Raw genomic sequence first — 22,504 nt, 5'->3', positions numbered from 1 at the left:
CCCAGCTACTCGGGAGGCTGAGGCAGGAGAATGGCATGAACCCAGGAGGTGGAGCTTGCAGTGAGCCAAGATTGAGCCACCGCACTCCAGCCTGGGCAACAGAGCAAGACTCTGTCTCAGAAAAAAACAAAAAAATTCATTTTCTCCCATTCTCTAGCTAAGAAATGAGAACACAAGAAGGTTTTATGAATAAGAAGGTTGGCACCTATAATTTAGTTTCATTGGAATACTAACTGATCAGTTCTTCACTCTTGTTTTTGAAGTTTTATGAAAGCTTTATGAAATCACATGGAGTATATTGCTTTGTCATTCTACTTAGTGCCAAAATAATACTAAAAAAAAAATAACCTGCATTCAACCTCTTCTCTTCTGCTTCTGGACAAGCACTCCTTTCTCAGGAATTCCTGACTCTGCTTGCTGATGGTGAAGAGAGAGTGGCAATGAACTCTATCTGATAGTCTGGGGCAAACTCTGCTGCAGAAGCCCCGAGGCTGGCACCAGAATCAATGACTCTTTGTTTCTCGTGGGCTGGTGACTGATGCCTGCCTCATCAGTCCAGTCTCCTAGGAAGAGCATTTCCAGCTTCTTCACCCTATCCTCTGAGAATTCAATCACGTCTGAGGCACACCTTCTCTCATGTGCCAGGCCCACACAATGGAGCTTTCTGTGCCATAAGCAATGTCAGCTTCATCTTTTTGTCGGGGTGTGGTGAACCTGACTCACATATTGATGTACAGTCAACTCACATGGTGACAAGAATCTATAATAGCATGTCTTCTAAAGTGACTTATATGACTTCATTAGTTTATATAATTATACAAGAGGAGAACCATGTCTTTTTCTTCTTTGTGTCCTAATATCTAGCACAGTGAGTGCCTACAACGTATATAAGCTCTTACTAAATATTATACTAAACTGTACATTTTTTATTTGTTTGCTGTTTTTCAGGACAGGCCCTTGCAATTAACTTTTGATCAATGCAAGTGCTGTGAGAACTGGAACCAAGTTGGGCAGAGTAGGCAGGCAATAAATAATTGCATTGATCAAATCATTCCTCTTACCATTCTGTATATATGACAGGACTATTTTTATTTCCAAGCTGTTCCACTTAAACAAATAGTATCTTCACTCTCCTCCTGTCCTGTTCATTCTATTTAAAACAACTACTTAGCTTTTCTTGCTTAATATTACTAAGGCAAAAGTGGTTGATTGAATGGTTCCATTGTTACTTTTATATACAGAGAACTTGCCATTGGAAGTTCTAGACAAAGCTTAGATTCCTGGCATAATAGGTTTTATTTATTTTACAAAGTGATCTGGCAAAAACGGAGGCAGCCATCATGAATACCGTTACTAGGTACTTGCCTACAGAGTCTCATTCAGGATGTGCTCTTTCCAAATGTTAAGAAATATACTGAGGCAGTGGCATTTAAATATTTGCCCTGAGATACTATCAAATATATCCAGATGGAGACATTCAGCAGCAGTGAATAAGGCTATCCATTTCCCTATTGTTTATGCCTATGAGGAACAGATGAGTGGTTCTTTTTATTAATGAGTAAAGAAATGCCTTCTAAAAACCAAATAATAAAAAAGAGTTGTAAATCTCTTTTAAAAATTAGTGTTGTATCCATGCCATACACTGGAAGCCCTAGAAACTCCTTATTAATTTGTTATGGCCCAAATTTCTAAAAACTATATTTTAAAAATCCGCAGGTGGCATTGATCAGTGGCACTACCCACTCCTTTTCCACCATGGCACATTTTCATCATTTTTCATGAACAAGGAGACTGGATCATCTCACATTTCGATAACATCATAGAGATCCAAAACTTAGCATCCATATTGTCAATAACCAAGTTGATGTGACTCCTACAAATGAATTCATCAACATAAAACATTATAATTTGTTATTGTATCCCCTCAGATTCTATGCAATTGACTTTTAACAGCAGAAGATAATTCAGGAAGATTAGGGTTCAGGCAGATTTTAAGGGCAAGTTCAAAAACTCCTACGCAGGATATATTTTCTATGGCTTTCGACAAAGACGAAGTAATTCTAGGAAGCTGTTTTTGACAAGACCATGAGTCTTACATTTTTTTTTATTATAATTTAAGTTCTAGGGTACATGTGCACATCATGCAGGTCTGTTACATATGTATACATGTGCCATGTTGGTGTGCTGCACCCATTAATGGTCATTTACATTAGGTATTTCTCCTAATGCTATCCCTCCCCCCTCCCCCCTCCCCCCACCCCACAACAGGCCCAGGTGTGTGATGTTCCCCACCCTATGTCCAAGTGTTCTCATTGTTCAATTCCCACCTATGAGTGAGAACATGCAGTGTTTGGTTTTCTGTCCCTGTGATAGTTTGCTGAGAATGATGGTTTCCAGCTTCATCCATGTCCCTGCAAAGGACATGAACTCATCCTTTTTTATGGCTGCATAGTATTCCATGGTGTATATGTGCCACATTTTCTTAATCCAGTCTATCATTGTTGGACATTTGGGTTGGTTCCAAGTCTTTGCTATTGTGAATAGTGCCGCAATAAACATATGTGTGCATGTGTCTTTATAGTAGCATGATTTATAATCCTTTGGGTATATACCCAGTAATGGGATTGCTGGGTCAAATGGTATTTCTAGTTCTAGATCCTTGAGGGATCACCACACTGTCTTCCACAATGGTTGAACTAGTTTACACTCCCACCAACAGTGTAAAAGCGTTCCTATTTCTCCACATCCTCTCCAGCACCTGTTGTTTCCTGACTTTTTAATGATCACCATTCTAACTGGTGGAGTCTCACATATTTCTAATTGGAGTTAAAGGAGGCAATAGAAAAAGAAAACAAAATATTTAGAGAGACAGCAGTTTATAATCTTCCAGAATGAATGAAAGAGCAAACTTTCTGATGCAAAAAAAAAGTGAATGAAAACAAAGCAAATAAGAAGAAATGCATACCTAGAAAGAACATGGTGAAACTGCAGAATGCCAACAATAAAAAAAGTCTTTAAAGAAGCCAGAAAAAGATATTACCATCAAAACATTGCCAAACTGACAGCTGATTTTTCAGCAGCAATAGTGGAATACTCAAAGTGTTTACAACTTAAGTTTTCAGATATTTCTATTGAAACTATCTTTCAAAAACAAAGGAGAAATAAACACAATTTTAAAGACTATTTTTTAGGGCAGTTGTAAAATTGACAGTAAAATTGAGCAGAAAGTACAGTGTAACCATATATCCCTCAACCCTACACACATACAACCTCTCCCACTATCAACATCTGGCATCAGAATGGCATATTTGTTGCAATTGATGAACCTACACTGGCACATCGTTATCACCCAGAGTCTATAGTTTACATTAGGGTTCACTCTTGGTGTTGTACATTCTGTGAGTTTGGACGAACGTAATACACGTATCCACCATACAGAATAGTTTCACTGCCCTAAACATCCTCTGTGCACCACCAATTCAGCCTTCCTTTTCTGCTAACCCCTGGCAACTCCTGATCTTTTACTGTCTCTATAGTTTCGCCTTTTCCAGAATGTCTATAGTTGGAATAATACAATATGTAGCCTTTTAGATTGGATTTTAGCAATTTGTGTTTAATGTACCCCCTTCATGGCTGGGTAGCTCATTTCTTTTTAGTGCTATTATTTCATTGTCGGAAGGTACCACAGTTTATTTAACCATTCACCTACTGAAGGAGACCTTGATGGTTTCCAAGATTTGGCACTTATGAATAAAGTTGCCATAAACATTCATGTGCAGGATTTTACATGGACATATGTTTTCATCACCTCTGGCTGAATATCAACAAGCGCAATTATTGGATCATATGTTAAGAGTATGTTTAGTTTTGTAAGAAACTGAAAAACAGTCTTCCAAAGGGCCTGTACCATTTTCCATTCCCACCAGCAATGAGTGAGAGTTCCCATTGCTTCACATCCTCACCAACATTTGGTGGTGTTGGAGTTTTGAATTTTGGCCATTTTAATAGATGTATAGTGGTATTTCAATGTTTTAATTTGCATTTCCCTGATGACATACAATGTGGAATATCTTTTCATATGCTGATCTGCCCTCTGTATAACTTCTTTGGTGAGATATTGCTTAGTTCTTTGGCCCATTTTTTAAAAATTGAGTTGTTCATTTTCTTTTGTTGAGTTTTAAGATTTCTTTGTATATTTTGGATAACAATACCTTTATCAAATAGGTCTTTTGCAAATATTTTTCTCCCAGTCTGTGGTTTGTCTTCTTATTTTCTTGACATTGTCTTTTTCAGAGCAGAAGTTTTTAATTGTAATGAAACTCAATTTATCAATTATTTCTTTCAAGAATTGGGCCTTTGGTGTTGTACCTAAAAAGTCACCACCATACCCAAAGTCATAGGCTTTTTCCTATGTTATCTTCTAGGAGTTTTATAGTTTTGAATTTTACACTTAGGTCTATAATTTATTTTGAGTTAATTTTTGTGAAAGATGTGAAGTTGTCCCATATTCTTTTTTTTTTTTTTTGCATGTTGCTATTCAGATGTTCCAGCACCATTTGTTGAAAAGATTATTTTGTCTATTGACTTGCCTTTGCTTCTTTGTCCAAGATTAGTTGGCTATATTTGTGTGGGTTTAATCTTGAGCTCTCTATTCTGTTCCATTGATCTATTAGTTTATTGTTTTGCCAAATACCACACTGTCTTGATTATCAAAGCTTTAGAGTAAGTCTTAAAATTTGGTAATGTCAGTCTTTTGACTTCATTCTTCTTTTTAAATATTGTGTGGGCAATTCTGGGTCTTTTGCCTCTTCCTATAAGCTTTAGAATCAGTTTTTTGATGTCCTCCAAATAACTTGCTGGGATTTTGACCAAGATTGCATTGAATCTATAGATTACATTGAAAAGAACTGATGTCTTGACAATTTTCAGTTTTCCTATACTTGAACATGGACTATCTCTCCATCTTTTTATTTCACTGATTTCTTTCATTGCAGTTTTGTGGTTTTTCTTATATAGATCTTGTATGTATTTTATTAAATTTATACCTAAGCATTTAATTTTTGGAGAAGATAATATAAATGGTATTATGTTTTTAATTTCAAATTCCACTTGGTCTTTGCTAGTGTAAAGAAAAGCAATTGATTTGTGTATATTAACCTTCTACACCGTAACTTTACTATAATCTATTAATTTGTTTTGTTGTTGTTGTCATTTTTGTTTTTTTGCTTTTTAGAGACGGGTCTTGCTCTGTTACCCAGGTTGGAGTGCAGTGGTGCAATCATAGCTCACTGCAGCCTCAAATTCCTGGGCTCAAGTGGTTTTTCTGCCTCAGCCTCCCAAGTAGCTGGGACTACAGGTGCACACCACTACACCTGGGTAATTTTAAAAATTATTTTTGTAGAAACAAGGTCTTGCTTTGTTGCCCAGGCTGGTCTCGAACTCCTGGCCACAAGCAATCCTCCTGTCTCAGCTTCACAAAATGCTGGGATTACAGGCATGTGCCACTGTGCCTGGCCCCAGGAATTTTTTTGATGTTGTTGATTCTTTCAGATTTTCTAGATAAACAATTATGTCATGTGTGAATACAGTTTATTTCTTCCTTACCAATCTGTACATATATTTTCTTCTCTCATCTTACTGCATTAGTTAGAACTTCCAGTATCATCTTGAAATGTGAGTGGTGAGAAGGGACATCCTTGCCCTGTTCTTGATCTTGGCAGGAAAGCTTCTAGTTTCTTATAAACAAACGTTTTGAAGACAAAAACTGAAATTTCTACCAACAGACTTAATGTCAAAGAAATTTTTTAATGAAAGTTTTTTGTTTCCAAAATGAAAGAATTTTGGAATTTTGCTTTGGTTTATGCGTCTTTGTTTTGTTTCACCTGCCATTCTCCATGACTGAAAGTTGATGGTGGTAGCTCAATAGTCCATGTTTTCTTAGTTGATTATTATGTTCTTTTTAAAAACAACAATAGTACTTTATTGGGTACCATTTACATATGGCAATATGCAGAAATACTAAGTGTACAGCTTAATGACTACACAAACACATATGTGTAGGTATATATATATATATATACATATACATACACACTAATAAAATTTAGGTAATGCTGATATTCTAATATTAACAAAATACACTTTAAGGATAAAAGCATTAAAAGATTTTCTTGGGCTAAAATAACTGTGAGATCAAAACCAAGGAAAATTATAGATTAATATCCTTTATGAATATATATGAAAGTCACCAAGGAAATATTCACAAACTAAATTACCCAACGTACATCAGGCTCAAGTTGAATTTGTTACAGGAATGCAGGTTGATTAAACGTTCTCAAGTTTATTACTCTAATACTACCTTAACAAACTATGAAGAAAGAAAACATACAATTATCTCAATATGTAAGGCAATTATGGAGAAAATTTTAAAACTTAATTGGAAATGCATTATCGAGTTTCAGGTTGGACAAAGGACTTACAAGTGAAAGGCAAAACTTTAAAACTTTTAGAAGGAAATAAAGGAGAATAAATTACCTCATAATAGGTAGGAATTCCTTTTATAAGACATCTAAAACAAATCATAAAGAAAAAGGTTAATACATTGAACTACATTAAAATGAATAATTCTATTCATCAATAAACCCCAATTTGTGACATATATACCTAGCAATGGATTAGTCTCCAAAATATATGGAACTCAAAAGATAATTTTTAAAACTCAAAATCACTGAAAAAAGCACAGACAACCTAATAGAAAAAATGGGAAAAAGACAAAAATGGGCATTTTCCAGAAAGACAGCAGGACTGGCAACAAACATATGGGAAATGCAAATTAAAATAACATAAAATACTACTTGTACCAATCACATCAGCAATAATTAAAAAGTTGGATAATAAAAAGTGTTGGAGAGATTCTCAAGCAATAACAGAAGGCAAGTATGAGTACAGTTGGCCCTCCGTATCCATGGGTTGTATATTCACGGATTCAACCAACCATGGATAGAAAATATTTGGAAAGAAGAGGGAGCTTGCATTTGTCCTGAACAGGTACCAACTTTTTTCCTTATCACTATCTCTTAAACAATACAGTGTAACAACCATTTACATAACATTTACATTGTATTCGGTATATTAAGTAACCTAAAGATTAAAGTATATGGGAGGGTATGCATAGGTTATATGCAAATACTATGCCATTCTACATAAGGGACTTTAGTATCTGTGGATATTGATATCTATAGGAAGTCCTGGAACCAATCCTCCACAGATACTGAAGGATAACTGTATAAATTAGTACTCTGGAAAACGAGCTGGCATTATCCAGTAACTAAAGTTAAAGGTGCCCATGTCCAATAACTCAACAATTCTACTTCTAGGTAGATAAACCTAGATAAACTTTTGCATATGAATACCAGGAGATATACAAGAATGTTCAAGGCAGGTGTGTTTGTAAGAGCCAAGCAGACACACAAATAAAAAACAGTCTATAAAAATTTCAATATTCACCCAAAGCAAAAATAAATTATGCTGTAAATTATAACATATTCATAAAATGTAATACTCTATAGTGATGAAAAATGAATTATTCCTACATGCCTCAACATGAACAAATCCCAGAAGATAATTTTTTAAAATACATTTTTATTGTATATATTTAAGGTATACAATACGATGTTATGGGATACATATAGATAGTAACATATAGTGAAGCAAATTAACATATCCATAATCTCACATAGATACCTATTTCTTCTTTGTTTCTGTGGCAAGAGTAACTAAAATCTACTCAGCAGGTTTCCCAAATACAGTGCAATTTTATTACCTGTATTCCTCATGATGTACATTAGATCTCTAGTCTTATTCAGCCCACATATTTGACCTACATCTCCCTATCCCCTGCCCATAACAACAGTTTTATTCTCTATCTCTGTATATTTGGCTTTTTATTTTAGATTTCACAAATAAGCGAGATAACACAATATTTTTCTTTCTGTGTCTGACTTATTTCCCTTAGTATAACATCCTCCAGGTTCACTATGTGTGGCAAATGGCAGAATCTTCTTTTTCAATATTGAATAATATACATTCAGTGTAAGAGAACTATATGTGTATGTATATGTATATATAACAGTTTATCCATTTGTCCATTAACAGACACATAGGCTCTTGTCATATCTTGGCTATTGAGAATAGTGCTGCAATGAACATGGGAGTGTGGATGTCTTTACGAGGTGATCATTTCATTTACTTTGGGTCTATGCTCAGAAGAAGGATTGCTGGATCAGATCATGATGGTTCTCATTTAAATTTCTTTAGACATCTCAATATTATTTTTCATAATGGTTGTACCAATCTATAACCCCACCAACAATGTACCAGGGCTCCCTGTTCTCCACAACTCCACCAAAATTTGTCTTTTGTTTTTTTGATAACAGCCATCCCATTGGGTGTGAGGTGATATCTCAGCGGCTTTGATTTGCATTCTCCTGATGATTAATGATGTTGGGTGCCTTTTCATATATCTGTTGGCCACTTTTATGTCTTATTTGGAGAAATGTCGACAAGTGTTCTTTTCCCACTTTAAAATCAGGCTATTTGCTTTCCTATTATTGAGTTGTATGAGTTCTTTATTAATTTTGGATATTATCCCCTTATCAGACACATGGTTTGCAAATATTTTTCCCAATCAATAGGCTGTCATTTTATTTTGTTGGTTATTTAGTTTGCTGTGCAAATCTTTGTAGTTCAATGTAGTCCCATTTATTTATTTTTGCTTTTGCAGCCTGAGCTTTTTTTTTTCATTTTTTGGTGTGATATCCAAAAAATTATTTCCAAGGCCAATGTCCAGGAGCTTTTTGTGTTCTCTTTAAGGAATTTTATAGTTTTAGGTCTTATATTTTATAAATTTTGCATATATGTGGAAATTCAATTTTCCCAGCACTATTTATTGAAGAGCCTAACCTTTTCCCACTGTATCCTCTTGGTGTCTCTGTCAAAAATTAGTTTACTGTATATGTTTGAATTTATTTCTGGACTCCATTCTGTTTCACTGTGTCTGTTTTTGAGTAAGTACTATACTGATTTGTTTACTATAGCTTTGTAATATAATTTTAAATCAGGAAGTATGATACCTCCACTTTTTTTTTTCAGAAGACAATTTTTAGTGAAAAAAACTGAGGTACAGAAGAAAACAAACAGCATGATTCTACATATGTAAAGTTGAAAATTATGTAAATTTAAGCAATAGATTGTTTAGACATATATACACTAGTTGCAAAAACTATAAAGACAAGGAAGACAAAATCAAACATAAAATTCAGGTATATTATTAGTAGCCCGAGGAGAAAGGCTTGCAACTCATATTTATTTTTAACCTACTCCTCTCCCAGCCCCCAATATATAGACATAGTTTAGCAGGGAACTCAGTGCATTGCAAATTGGACACTGAGAAAGTATTAGATAAACCAGTTTGTGTTGACTTTCCCTGGTGTTTCTTCTGATTGACTTCTTGACTTCATAAAATAACTTTTTTCACAAAGCGTGGAGTGGTACTAGAAGTAAAGAAAACTTATGTTTTCTAACAATTCTTCAGTTTCTCTTCTCTCCCCTCATGTAGGTCTACAGTCCTTCTAGTTATTTTAGAAATCAAAGCTGTGCTAGGAACAGCTACCTTGAAGATTTCAATAGTGTCTTTTCAAAAGCTTCCTCTCTGAACCTTTCAGATGAAAAGGAAATCATTTGGTCTTTCAAGTGGCCTGATTGAGACTCTACATCTGACAAATCCAACTCGTAATTTCGATTAAACTGTCCATGATCTCATCCATAATTAGCATAAATTTTTATGGTATGCTTCTTTTCAGTAGATGCATTTCTAAATAATACCTGAATCCCATTTTGAAAGAACTTATTTTATATGTACCAGAATTCTTGACTATAACTGTGAGATGTAGACTTCCAATTATGGGTTCATGCTACAGTTTATAATTGCACCATACATTTCCTTTTGTAAAAATTCATATTTTCCTCATGTCTACTCTTCTTGGAGCTCCACTTTTCATGAAGAGTATCTCTGCAAGAAGAGAAAGCTGGTTTCTCCATCAAAGCTGAGGAACTGGCATGTCAGTGTCTTGTAGGATTTGAACATTTTTTAACAACGTTTGAGCCTTAATCGTAAGAAAATAAACAGAAGTTAATATGAGCCAAGCAATATAGACCTCTTCTTTGGAGCATTCTTGTGCTTCGGTGTTTAAGATAGTCAGTGTCTGGTAGGTAACTAAAGTTAAAAAGAAAAATAGGGAGATTATCTTTCAAAAAATAATCATGAACTGATTTGTCATAAAATTTAGTATGTAATGCCAGAGAAAAAGCAGAACTATGTATAATTCATGGTTGTATACTTCCGTTTGTTCTTTGCCACTTCTTAGGTAGAGAGGAGTACATAAATTCTCTAAAACATGCAAATTAACTCATTTATGTAATTGATTACTTATAGTTAATAATTATGTAACCATTTATTTTAAAAGTATACTGTACCCACTTCTGAAAAGGCTTCGGGGCAGTTTACATATTAACCCATAGTTCAAAGGCACATTATCATGTCTCAGTACTAAATGAATTAGACCCTGGAAAACATAAAGGAGGTGATACTCTCAAAGACTGGTTATGGTCAGAGTTTTTTGAATGGCTCCCACCTCAGACACTACCTCCTCCCTGTACTCTTAAGTGGAGGCTGCTTGTTCTTGAACCTTCCACTTAACCACATGGACTGGCTGGGCTGGTGGGCAGAAGCAGGAAGACTGACATGGGCAAGAGTGTAGACTTTGCAGATGACAAACTGCCTGGGTTAGACATGGCTATGTACCTTGGGCAAGTTATTAAAGGTCTCAGAGCCTTAGTTTCCTCATTTGTAAAATGGGAGTTACAGTATTGACCTCACAGATGAAAATTACATGAATTTAATAAATGTAAATGTAGAGCACTTAGAACAGAACCTGGTAAACAGTAAGTGCTAAATAACCATTAACATTTGCTCATTCAATATTCCTCAAATGTCCTATGAAAATCCTTCTTCCTTTGAAACATGCCTCTCAAATTCGCCATTGTCCATCTTTTCTTGTTGTTCTCATCATTTCCTGACATGGTTTATGAATTTTCTCTCCATCCCAAATCTGCCATAATCCTGGTGTCTTCAGGGTCCGTGTGGATGACCTTTCCAATACCCAGTGCCTTACCTTCAACATCACTGACCTTCATCTCCACACAGATATCAGCAACTCACCCCTTCCCCTTAGTATTACCTGGAGTTACTCCACCTATTCAACTTTCTTTCCATCAGCTCCTACAATCCACATTGCTCCAATCATACCTGCTTCTCCTCCACAATTGTGAAGCCCCATCCCTCTCTTTCCTCTTCTGGTTTTACTTCCTTCACCCTGCTTTGGTTTAGCTCTTCAACCTGTCTCTTTAAACAATACTTCCAACTTCTCACTCTTCTTGCTTTCTTTTGCTTCTGCAACACTTACCCAAATGTGGATTGATCCATCCTTCTTTGCTCCTAAAACCACACTAAGTAAATCACTCGACCATGTGCACTAGAGACATTAATTCTTGGTCTGTGTCCTCAACTGAGCCCTTAACAGTCTTGCAGCCTCCTCCATGCCCCTAGCTAGCTCTGTGTTTCTTTGCCAACCTTGCACTCCCCTCTTTGCTGAACTCTCGTATACATTCACCAAGTTCTAAACCATTTCCTAAGTATATCTTGAATCTAAAAGCCCCTTTTCATTGCTTCTGCAATGAAAGCACAACTGAGCAGCACATCAGCTCAGTTGGTCTCCTTTCCTCCTCTCCAAAATATTCTTTCTGTTGCCAAAGTGATCTTCCTAATATGCAAGAATCGTCATGTTCAGCACATACTTAATATCCTTCAGTAACTCCCTACTGCTTTCTGAATAAGTCTCACCTATAGCTTGGCCAAGGTGCTTTGTGAGCAAGCCTCTGTTTACCTCTTACAGATTCCCTCCCAATTCTTCTAACCTGCACCCTATGCACTCAATTACTTGTGCTTCCTCAGCTGTGCCATATTCTGTCACATCTCCATGTACCTCATATGCTACCTTCTTTGCAGGGAATGCCCTGTTTTTCTTTATCTACCTGGATAATTCCTACTGGTCTTTTTGGGTTCATTCAAGTGTTACTGCTTGTCAGCTCTGGTACAGCGCCTTCCCAGACCCTTCCTCTTAGAACCTACCACCAGGCTGGTTGAGTATCTCCCTTTGCTCTTCTGTAGTGCCTGTCTCTATCAAGTACTTACCATGCTTGCCAGCAATTGGCATACAGGAAATGGCTAGTAAATGAATGAATAAGTTAAGACATCTCATTTCCATAAAATAACAGTAAAAACTATCATAGCATTTCATTTTACATGTGCATTTGTAATAGAGATTTCAAAAACTGTGGAGCTGGTTTTGGTAGGGTATGTATTACAGAGTGACTGATACTCCAGTTATCTGGTTCCTGGGCAGCCCAAATGCTCAGGTAACTATCTTAGGAAAACCAAAGACTTGACTGACGGCTACCACTTTCTGAACAATGCTGGGAGTCCAACGGTTTGTTAGGCACCTAGGGGTGTCTTCTCATTCCCCTCCTGGCAGCAAGATGGCTTCAGTAGCTGTGGCATCACATCCCTATGCAGCAACACTTAAGAGTCAAACAAAGGTCTGTTTCTCTCTTGTGTTTCTTTGTTAAAGAGGCAACAAAAATCCTTTCCCAAACTCCTCCCCTATCTGTACCACCAGAATATTTTTCTCCAGTCTCATAGCCAAAACCAGGTCACATTCCAAACTTCTAAACTGGTTACAGAAATGGGGAATGGGGGCAGACGAATGAGGATTTACTTGAATCACTTAAGGGTCTAGGGCACTAGTACACAATTAAGGTCTGTCCTCAAGGACACGGAAGGAAATGGCTGTTGAACAGGCAACTCTCAGTCTTTGCTAAAACGAGTGTCATAGTAGAACAAATATTGGATTTAGAGTCAGGCATATTGTAATTTGATTTCCATTTCTGCTGTTTCCTTGTTGTGTGACCTTGGGCACCTTCCTTATCTCCCTGAGATTCAGTCTCCTCATCTATAAGATGAGGACACCAAAATCTAACTTTTAAGATTACCAAGAAGATTAAATAAGATAACATCTATAATGTTGCTAACCCACAATGAACATTCATTCACTTAAAAATATTTTTGAACACTTACTATGTGCCAGGCACTCTGCCAGGGATATAGGGGTGAATGAGACAGATATGATCCCCCCTTCATAAAATTTATTAACAATTGATGTTAGTTTTTAAAAGTTTTCTAATTTTGCCAAGAAGCTCAGTTTTCTAATTTTGCCATGATGAGGACACCAAAATCTAACTTTTCTTTTCTTTTTCTTTTTTTTTTTTTTTTGAGACAGAGTCTCACTCTGTCACCCAGTCTGGAGTGCAGTGGCATGATCTCGGCTCACTGCAAGCTCCGCCTCCCGGGTTCACGCCATACTCCTGCCTCAGCCTCCTGAGTAGCTGGGACTACAGGCACCCGCCACCACGCCCAGCTACTTTTTTTTTTTTGTATTTTTAGCACAGACGGGGTTTCACTGTGTTAGCCAGGATGGTCTCTATCTCCTGACCTTGTGATCTGCTCGCCTCGGCCTCCCAAAGTGCTGAGATTACAGGCATGAGCCATCGTGCCCGGCCAAAATCTAACTTTTAAGATTACCAAGGAGATTAAATAAAATAACATCTATAATGTTGCTAACCCACAATGAACATTCGTTCACTTAAAAATATTTTTTGAACACTTACTGTATGCCAGGCACTCTGCCAGGGATATAGGGGTGAACGAGACAGATATGATCGCCCCTTCATATAATTTACTAACAATTGATGTTAGTTTTTAAAGCTTTCTAATTTTGTCAAGAAATTCAGAAGCACTTTGATTACCTTGATGATCACTTTTTAAAGAGACCTAATGTCTCAGACGTGGTTACGGTTTCTGAGATTTTATATTTAATGTCTGATTCAAAACTTTTTTTTTTTTTTGCTTTATTCTGTTTAATTAAAAGTTTCCTGTCAAGAACATGAAAAGACAAGCCACAGACTGGGAGAAAATGTTTGCAAAAGATATATCAGATAAAGGGCTGTTACTCAAAATACACAAATAAATCTTAAAATTCAGCAATAAGTACATAAACAATCCAGTTTTAAAATAGACCAAAGAACTACACAGACACCTCACCAACAAAGGTATAGATGGCAAATAAACATTTGAAAAGATGCTCCACATCCTGTCATCAGGGAAATGCAAAATAAAACAGCATCAAGATACTACTATACACCTATTAGAATGCCCCAAATCCAGAACCCTGACAACACCCAATGCTGGTTAAGGATGAGGAGTAACAGGAATTCTCATTCATTGCTGATGGGAATGCCAATGATACAGCCACTTTGGAAGACCGTTTGGCAGTTTCTTACAAAACTAAACATTTTCTTACCATATGATCCAGCAGTCGTGCTCCTTGGTATTTACCCAGAGGAGCTGAAAACACATGTCCACACAAAAGCCTGCACATGAATGTTTATGGCAACTTTATTCATAAGTGCCCAAAGTGGGAAACAACTAAAACGTCCTTCAGTAGGTGAAAGGAAAAATAAACCGTGGTACCTCCAGACAGGAAAATAATGTTCAGCACTAAAAGGAAAGGAGCAATTCAGCCATGAAAAGACATGGAGAAACCTTAAATGCATATTACTAAGTGAAAGAAGACAAACTGAAAGGCTCCATGTGTATGTATGATTCCAAATATGCAACATTCTGGAAGGGCTAACCTATGGAGCCAGTAAAAGATCAGGGGGTGCCAGGGTTTAGGGGAAAGGGGGAAATGAATAGGCAGAGCACAGAGGGTTTTTAGGGCAGTGAAACTATTTTGTATGATACTCTAATGGTGGAGACATGTCATTATACATTTTTCCAAAGCTATAGAATGTACAATGTCAAGAGTGAACATTAATGTAAATTATGGACTCTGGGTGATAATGATCTGTCAATGTAGATTCATCTATTATAATAAATGTACCACTCTGGTGGGAGATGCTGATATTGGGGGAGGCCGTGAGTGTGCCAGGGACAGAAGACATATGGGAACTCTCTGAAAACTTTTGCTCAATTTTACCATGAACCTAAAGCTGCTCTAAAGAATAAAGTTTATTGAAACCCAACACAATTATCAGAGACATTTGTATTTTTATGAGTATACTGTCACTATGAATACCATCCTGATTCCTAACCTAAAGATGACTTGCAAAGTGCAATTTTTAGAAAGTGGACAATGAAGACAATATCCAAAACAACCTTATGAGCCTAGAAAAAAGTCCAGATGTGATACATATGGTCACCTCATCTGAGTAGTCATGTACATGGTCCAGAGTCAAGGCAGATGCAATTCATAGGAAGGGTTAACCTCCACTTAGTAGGAACAATCAGGTAATTAGAGTGACCCATTCCCCAACCAGGTCCACTAATAGTTTTTCCTCTTTTATATCAAATAAACAACATAGTTAAGAGGGATTATCAAGATACATTTGCTATGTTTTGGTGATAAAAGAAAAAATGTTCTATTAATCACAAACTCTATCCCATTACAAAAGTTTACTGCTTTGAGTTGGACTGGGTTATTGTTCAGCAAACACTCCCTCCCACCTTTTCCTCAGAGTGGAATATATTTTCCTACCTTTGGGCTTAGCTATGTGACATGCTTTGGCCACTGGAAATTAGCAGGTGTGACGCAAGCAGCAGCTCTCAATATGCTTGACGCAAGCGCAGTTCTCAATATGCTTGAGTGGTGGACACATTGTCTTGTTCTCCAGTGATCTGCCTGGAGAGCAAGGCCTGGTTGGTCTCTGCCCCATCATCCTAAGTTGCAGAATAAAAAATGAGGAGGTGACCCAAACCCAACCCAAAACCTAGAACCAAACCCAGCCAACATGCAACTTGAAGCAGAGCTGCCCAGCCTGGATGAACCTCCATCAGCCCAGCTGAAGTTGCCTGTGAGTGTGAGAATAAGTGCTTGCTATTGTGAGCCACTGAGCTGTGGAGAATTTTGCCATTATGGTGGCAATAACTGTTTTACAGCTATAATCAGAAGTGTAAAGGTCAGGTTGTCATGACTCCTCTAATAGTAATGGACTTGGCTCCATTTACCTCACTCTGCATCTGCTCTATGAAACTAGGGATTCAGATTTCAAGGTGTTTTAGTGCCTTGAAGGCCCAGCGGACCTCCATCAGATCCCTGTGAAATCTGAAGGGAGGTGGAAGGAGATGGAGATAGGTGTCCCTGGGGTTAGTGAAGAGGAGCTAGAATTTAGGTCTTCTAGGGCCATAGCAACAATGGGAAAAATGGTGGAAGAGACTATACCCACATTCAGGTTAGCAGGCATGCTATTCTGCGTTTACTTAAAAAAGTGGGATGTCCTACTTTGGAGGGAGCTGTACAAAGAGTTATTATAGAACATAGGTAAGTTACGTTTTTTAACAGCCAACTGTTGAGATCAGCAAAACTATAACCTATGAAAAGTGTCACTTTCGAGGTAAAAACTGCATATATTTAGAGAAATGATACATTGTATATGCTTGCAGTGGGAATGTAAATTGGTCTAAACCCTTTGGAAAACTTTGGAGTAACTGGGAGAACAAACTCATATTCGGTAAAGTTGAAGAAGATCATATCTTAAGAGACAGTGGTTTTGCTGCTGGGTATGTACCATAGACCAATGGGTCTCAACAGAACTAGTGCCACACCTGGGAGGCAGGTCTGCTTATAATAGTGATGGAGGGTGTGTGTGTGTGTGTGTGTGTGTGTATGTGTTACTGCCATTTAGTAGGTAAGGGCCAGATATCCTGTATGTCCTGAAATTTGGATGGTCTCATTCAAAAAAGAATTGTGCTGGGTCCTTCATGACTTTAGAAGGTCTAGTAGAACATTTATATAGGTGGGAAACCCGATTATAATTATCTAAGAGTATAACGTAACCCTGTTTCAGATATAAATAATAAGTACTCTGTAAGGTCTTATTGTATACCGAATTTTTCAGAGATGCAACTACTAGATAAAGGCAGCCCGAATTGTGTTTTCTTCAGAATGTTACCAAGAGTTCTTCACATTACCAATAGTTGCATCACTTGCAGTGTTTGAGTTACCAGTCTCACAGTCTTCTATGACTCTGCATCTGTGAACTGCTTCATCATGTCTCCTAATGTAGTGGAGTGTATTTGTGGTTACTGACATATTGAAATAAATATTATTTTATTAAAATTACTGTTCTTACATTTTTACTTTATATCATAGAAAGTGTATTGCAATGATTTTTTAAAATGTGTGCAGATAAGTTATGAATTTCATTTCAAGATAGTAAGTGGGATGATACAAAATATTTATTAATAAAAGAGTGCATCAGGTCTGATTGTGGTAAGAACTACAGCCCAAGATTAATTCACATATGTACCCAAAGATAACACTAGGTAGAATTGTGTTCTCCAATACGATAGTTATCAATCTCACTAACTAAAACTAAACAGACTAAGAATGTGATTCTTCAGTCACACTAGCTACATTTCAAGTGCTCCATAGCCACATGTGGTGAGTGGCAACAGTCTTGTTGAGTGCAGATATAGGACGTTTTCATCATTGCAGAAAGTTCTTTTGGACATCTTTGGCAACAATATTTATGGTATCAAAAAAGTGGAAACAACCTACAAATATCTCACTTATCCATTCCCCTTTTAAGAAGCAGGGGACATGGAGGAATGGATAAGTAAGGTGGCAGGGTACAGGGAAATGCATGAGTAAGTGAGATATTACACAGCAATGAAAAGGAAAGCTTATGTGTATCAACACAAATGAATCTCATAAATAACAATGAGTGAACAAAGCAAAAAGCAGACCTGCACTTTTACAGCATTTAAACATAAAATAGTACTATATGTGGTTTAGGGATCCATATGTAGCAAACACATTTTTAAAATGCATGAGATTGATAAATAAAAAATTCAGGTTAGCAGTTACCTATGGCAGCAAGGGAGGAAATGGAGGCTTACCTGCAATGGTAATGTTTCATTTCTTCATGGGTAAGGACGGCATACAAGAATTCATTATTCTTTATATGTTTTTGATATAAAGAATATGTTTTTAATATATTTTTATATATTAAATATTGCAAAATAAATTTTTCAATGGAGGAACATTCATGAGCTCCTAAAACCATGGAGACCTGTTTTGCTCACGGCTCTATCCTTAATGCCAAGCAAAGTGCCTGGCACAGAGTAGATGCTCAATTAATATTTGTTGAATAGTCAGCCAAACATATAAAGCAAAACTTCACATATTATGGTTTGGACTCTAACACAGATGTAATGTGCTTCCATCCCACCCAATCAGGGTATCCAGTAACACAAACTCTTTCTTTTTTAAGAGACAGGGTCTCACTCAGTTGCCAGGCTGGAGTACAGTGGTGTAATCATAGTTTACTGCAGCCTCAAACTCCTGGGCTCAGGTGATCCTCCCACCTGAGACTTCCAGGTAGCTAGCACTACAGGTACACGCCACTATGCTTGGCAAATTTTTTTTGTATTATTATTATTATTATTTTTGTAGAGACTGGGTCTCACTATGTTGCCCTGGCTGGTTTCAAACTCCTGGCCTTAAGCAATCCTCCTGCCTTGGCTTCCCAAAGTGCTAGGATAATAGGTGTGAGCCACCATGTCTGATCACAAACATTTTCTTAATCATACATTAATGTTACAAAGATCTATTAAGGGCCAGCTATAGGGCAGGAGCTCCTCCAGTGTTAGGGTTACAACAATGAACATAAACTAACTAAATATGGCAAGGGAGGGAATACAGATAATAAAGAAAAAATAAGTACAGTAGATAGTAAGTCACATGAAGATAAGTGCCCTCAAGAAAAATAAAGCTGGAAAGGGAAGGGGAAGAGGAAACGTTAGATGTTAGGCACTATTAAATAGGGTAGTCATGTTGTTCTCTTTGAACATGTGATCTTTTAGCTAAGATTTGAAGTGAGGGAGGGGGTGATGAGCATGTGAGTGGGAGGGAAGAGCACATACAGACCTCAAGGCAGTGGGTGCTGGGAAAAAGAGGCCAGCAGGGCAGAAGGAGCCTGAGTGCCTGGGAGAGGGTCAGAGACTGGGCAGAGCTTTCTAAATCACTGTAAGGACTTTGGCTTTTATTCTAGGTAATACTGAGGATTTGCAACAAAGGAATGATATCACCTGGCTTACATGTTTAATGAATCACTCTTTTGAGAATGAGTGATGGTAGGGAAGTAGAAACAGGGAGACCAGTTAAGAGATTATCACAGTCATTCAAGCCAGAGATGATGGCAGCTAGAACCAGAGTAGCAAGAGAGGAGGTGATAAGAAGTAGTCAGATGCTTGGCTTATTTTGAAGATACGGGCACAGCTATCATGTATCCAGGGCATGAGAAAAAAAAAAAAAAAAGAGCAGTCAGGGATAACAGGAAGATTTTTGGCTTGGAGCTGCCATTTGCTGAGAAAAGGCAGGGAGCTGGTTGGATGGGGGTGGAATTGCAGTTTAGTTTGGGACGTGTTAAGTTTGAAATGTTGACCAGGCACCCAGATGGAGTTGCTAAGTACACAGCTGGTATATGAGCTTGGGGTTCAAGGGACACATAGAAGCTGGAGGAATAAATTGGAGAGCCATTGGCATATAGGTGGTATTTAAAGGCAAAAAATAAGATCAGATCATCCAGGGAGTGACAGCAGCTAGCAAAGAAGAGAGGAAAAAGGGCCATGTCTTGAAGCATCGCAATGTATAGAAGTCAGGAAAAGGAGGGGGTGGAGGATCAGATAATGAGGTAGAAGACATCCACGCAAAGGCAGTGCCTTGGAAACCAAGTTGAGAAAGTACGTAAAGGAGGGGAGGAGTGCCCAACTGTGTCAAATTATGCTCAGGATTTAAGATGATGATAATAATAGACCATAGTATTAAGCAAAATGAAGGTTATGGAGGACCTTGCCTGGGCAGTTCTGGAGGAGTGGTGCGGGGGGTGTGAGACCCTTCTCATACAGGGCTCTGGAGAGAAAGGAATAAACAAGATAGACAACTCTTTTGAGGCCATTTTCTGCCTAATCTGACTTTTAGACGGAAAGAGAATCCATGTATTCCTGACTAAACAGATGCCAATACATACTGGAATCCAGAAATCTAAACATATCATATCTTATCTCAAAAGGATAGAACACAAAGCAGCAAGAAAAGTTCACTTAAGTATAAGAGTTTGCTTCACTTACTAGAAACAAAAAGAACCACCTAGAGAAACTGTCTGAACTAGGGATCCTGGTAGAAGAAATACTCACCTAAGTGAGTTGATCAACTTTCTCTAATTTTATATGATGCTAAATAAGCCACCTTTAGTTGTCATTGAATCAGATTTTCCCACTTGTACATTAGTGGTTGGAAAAATAGATTAGCTCAGCCCTATTATGTTATTTGCTAGAAAAGCCACTTATCTCATGAGAACTTTAACCCCAGGGACCAATTAACCTGTTGATTTATCCAGGATCAATACAGGTGATTCTCAGATAAGTCAAGCTTAATGTTCAAGAATCATGACAGAAAACCAGGTGTGTTCATGCATGCCTGTAGTCCCAGCTACTCAGGAAGCAGAGGTGGGAGGATCTCTTGAGCCCAGGAGTTCGAGGCTGTAGTGTGCAATGACTGCATCTGTGAGCAGCCGCTGCACTTCAGCCTGGGCAACACAACAAGACCCTGTCTCTTAAAAAAAAAAAATAGAACCCCCAGTGAGCTCAGGAGAGTTAATAAACAAGATGTGCCAGAACCACAGGCCTCCAACTCCTACACCTGCCTGCTCTCACCTTTATCCAGCCAACTATCTAAGGGGAAAGACTTAGATGTGAAAGACTGACTTTAGCTTATCATCAGAAATACTTTTGGACACCCTTCAACAGCTGCTGTCAGACCAAGAGCTGAAGAAAAAAGAATACACAAAGCAATTTCCTTCTTACAATATAGTAGTTTGCTAAGTTATTATAATATAACCCTGTGCAGTCCATTATAACAGAGGGTTAATTTTCTAATATAAGGCACTATTAGCTCTTCAGAAAATACAAGTTAAAACAGTGTCCAGAATTTTAAAGTAGGAATCAGTAAAGGAAGGAATACTTTTACAATTAAAAATTCTTATGGAATGGGAGCAAATTATTCTTAGAGCCGAGAAAGCTGAAAGAGCTAAGAAGGCAGACAATTTTCATCACATTTACTGAATTGAATAGTATTTATTGGATACATTCTTTCAATTTAAGTATTCACTTTGTAGAATTACCTATTTTAACAGACAACAAAAATCTTAAAATGTGTTGCAAAAAGTCTTTTTTTTTTTTGGTTGCTTTTTTGATGAGAATTTCCCATTGCTCCAAAAACCAAAATGCAATCAGATATTTTTAGTCTTTTCCTCAAACAGAAACTTTTCACATCAGCTCTTTATGTCGAGAGTAGAAAAAAATGAACTTTTTGTTCTCTCTGAACATATACACCCTCTAGTGGTTCTAGAATTTAATAAAAAACAAAAATGAGAAATAACTGTATGAGCTAATAACTCAAATTATAGACTCTAGATAGAAAGAATGCCTTAACCCTCATGCAGTGCTGGTAGGAAGGTAAATTAGTAGAGCCACTAAGGAGAATAGCTTAGAGGTTCCTCAAAAATCTAAAAATAGAATTACCTATGATCCTGCAATCCCACTGCTAAGTACATATCCAAAAATAGGAAATCAGAATATCAAAGCTATATCTACATACCCATGTTTACTGCAGCACTATTCACAATAGCCAAGATATGGAATCAACCTAGGTGCCCATAAGCAGATGAATGGAAGCAGGCAATGGAATACTATTCAGCTGTAAAAAAGAATAAAATCCTGTCATTTGTAGCAACATGGATGAAACTGGATGACATTATGTTAAGCGAAATAAGCCAGGCATTGAAAGACAAACATCGCATGTTCTCACTCATGTGGGAGTTAAAAAAATTGAACTCATGGAGATAGAGAGTAGAATGATAGTTACCAGAGCCTGGGAAGGGTAGTTGGGAGGCAGGAGATAAAGAGTGGTTGGTTAGGGGGTTCAAAAATACAGTTAGATAGAATAAATAAGATCTCGTGTTCAGTAGCACAATACTGCAACTATAGTTAATAATAATTTAATGTATATTTTAAAATAACTAAAAGAATGGAATTGAAAATTCCTAACACAAATAATAAATGCTTGTGGTGATGAATATCCTAACTACCCTGATTTTATTATTACATGTTACATGCTTGTATCAAAATATCACACATACCCCATCAATATGTACAACTAATATGGATCCACAATAATAAAAAATTATAAATGCCTTATAAAAAAATATT

General features: G+C 37.2%; 1 long non-coding RNA gene across 1 annotated transcript in view; it reads right to left on the bottom strand.

Moving 5' to 3' along the window:
* The window catches only part of LOC134730295 (uncharacterized), a 107,737-nt gene that overhangs the window by 26,024 nt on the left and 59,209 nt on the right, over nt 1–22,504 (bottom strand). The window contains exon 3 of the long non-coding RNA XR_010112050.1: nt 6,535–6,568. This is a non-coding gene — a long non-coding RNA (uncharacterized LOC134730295). The remainder of the gene's footprint in view (nt 1–6,534; nt 6,569–22,504) is intronic.

This window comes from Pan paniscus, chromosome 3 (genome assembly GCF_029289425.2).
Source record: "Pan paniscus chromosome 3, NHGRI_mPanPan1-v2.0_pri, whole genome shotgun sequence".
In the NCBI taxonomy this organism is placed as follows: Eukaryota; Metazoa; Chordata; class Mammalia; order Primates; family Hominidae; genus Pan; species Pan paniscus.
This window is presented reverse-complemented; position numbering and strand designations above follow the sequence as displayed.